The sequence below is a fragment of the Egretta garzetta genome, unplaced genomic scaffold, assembly GCF_000687185.1.
Source record: "Egretta garzetta isolate BGI_Z169 unplaced genomic scaffold, ASM68718v1 scaffold120, whole genome shotgun sequence".
NCBI lineage: Eukaryota > Metazoa > Chordata > Aves > Pelecaniformes > Ardeidae > Egretta > Egretta garzetta.
The window spans coordinates 333,825-336,129 of NW_009258270.1; the positions used below are offsets into that span (position 1 = coordinate 333,825).

The 2,305-nt window shown below is 57.1% G+C and overlaps 1 protein-coding gene across 1 annotated transcript in view; it reads right to left on the reverse strand.

Moving 5' to 3' along the window:
• The window catches only part of MSI2 (musashi RNA binding protein 2), a 254,277-nt gene that overhangs the window by 35,595 nt on the left and 216,377 nt on the right, over window positions 1–2,305 (reverse strand). The gene's annotated exons all lie outside the window — the stretch shown is intronic.

A 2,305-nucleotide genomic window follows, 5' to 3' on the forward strand; every position in this document is an offset into this window, starting at 1 on the left:
TGCCCCCGCGCCGAGCATCCCCAGCCGCCCCGGGGCAGGCGGGCCAGCGTCCCGGGCTAAGCCATCAGAAGCAAGTGAAGATGCCGCAGGTGATGGAGCAGGAAAGGCTGCCCGAGCCGGCTGGGACACACCATCCTCCCCCGGGATGGTGCTCAGGTCCCGAGCCCGTGGCTCTGCTCTCGCTGTTAGGTTGCTCTCACCGATGGGTGCAGGAAAACCCCCAGGCGCAGAGCTGAACCCTGGGTCTGCCCAAGGGGGAGAACGTCCCTTCTAAAGCCATCACAGAATTACTGCCGAGAACATCTAAGCTGTTTTAAAAATGCGGTGCAAAGTCATCTCTTGATAGAAAATGTTAGAAAATCTGCTGTCAGCAAAGCAAGGGAGTGACGGGGGAAGCTGTGCATAAATCATAGAATCATAGAATGTTTTGGGTGGGAAGGGACCCCCAGAGGTCACCCAGCCCAACCCCCCTGCAGCAGCAGGGACACCTTGAACCACATCAGGTTGCTCACAGCCCCGGCCAACCTGGCCTGGAATGGTCCCAGGGATGGGGCCTCCACCCCCTCTCAGGGCAACCCCTGCCAGGGTTTCACCACCCTCACTGGAAAGAATTTCTTCCTTAGATCCAGTCTAAACCTACCCTGGTTTAGTTTAAAAGGCTGGCTTTGCACCCTATTTCCTCTCCCCCCACCCATGAACGAGCCCCCTGGCCTGGGGGCTCCACGCTTCCCAGCCCTGCCCGCCGCTCTCCCGAATCTGGGCTCCAGCAAAAGGAGTCGGGGGGAGGTGGGGGCTGATAGATTCATGCACGAACCGTTCTGCACAGCGACTCCAGGGTCGCCCCTTCAGGATGGGCGCTCACCCCTGAGCTTCAGCCAGGCTGGCCGGAGCTGCAGCCCCTTCCCTTTCAAAGCACGGCAATAAATGAACGGGAGCATTTCCCTGAGCCGCCAGCTCCCTCAGGACCGGGGTTTTGAAGGCACGTACGCGCGTGCACCTTGACGGCCAACGCTTGCAGAAGTTTCTCTAAAGCTGTCCGAGCCCCACGCTGCACCTGAGACCGTCTGCTCGCGGCTCTGTCACTGATTTTAAATGTTATTAGGTGCAATGTAATTGATTATAGAATCAAACGTAGAATGTACGTTATCAAGGTATTGTAGCACTTCACAGGCCATTTAATCAGCATATCTGGGGCTACGCCAAAATGAATTAGCTTGCATTGCATTTCAAGTACATATTATTGGGTGTATTTGTCTCCATGTTTAAGCAGGCACTTGCTCTTACAAAAGAAATCTGAAATCCTTCTATTATAGAAATAGAATATTAAAAAAAATGGAAGTACGTTTTCCCAGAGTTGTTTCTTCCATGACAAAGAGCCCAGAAAAGCTCGCTCCCTTCCAAAAAATCACCGTGACTGACCACGGGAGCAGAATTTTTTTCGGCTTTATCAACTTTGCAAAAGTAGAACATAAAACCCTGAAGTGCCTTTGTGTTTCGAGGATGGGGTTCGCAAATACAGCGAAACCAGAGACTGGTTGGTAACGGCACCCGCAAGCGTGCGCAGCAGCTCCTCCTCTTCCTCCCAGCCGTGCCCCAGCTGGGTGCGCCCAGGAGACCTACGTGGGGTGGCCCTGGGGGGGAAAGAGCCCTTCCCATGGTGATGCCCCGGGCTCCAGCGCGGTGGGAAGGGACCCTCCGGGGGTCAGCGGACGATGGGCGCCCGCCTGCGATGGGGGCATTGCTGGTGCCCCGCAGGGAGGCCAGGAGGCACCAAATCCCAGCTTGCCCCCACCGAGGCTCGCTCATGCCAAGGTCCAATTTCAGGCTCCTTCAGAGGATAACCTGCCACCAAAACGCTCTGGTAGATCAGTGTCCCCAGGCGTGGACGCACCCGGAGTTTGGTGATGGCTCAGCCCCACCGCTGTAAGCCAGCGCCCGCCCAGCGCGGCAGCCCCCGCTCGATTCCCGTGCCTTCGGAGCCGACCAGTCCCGCCAGGCAAAAAAAGGGCTTTGCAAAGACAGGGATTTCTGCTGGATTTCAGCAAGCGGCGGCAAAGCGTGAGGTGGCTCCGTGGTGAGGGAAGAAAGCCAAAACCTGCCACCGACACTACTCCTCTCCGAGGTACCGGCCAAACCCATGTCTCTTTGTTCCCACCGCCAAAATGTCATAACCAGAGAAAATGGCGCCTCTACGGAATTGCCTTCGCAGGGGGACATTTTCCAAGCAGCAGGGAGGCCGCGCTCAAGGTGACTCCTGGCTACGGCAGCAACGTTGCGACAGCGCAGGGCTGGGGGGGGGGACAGG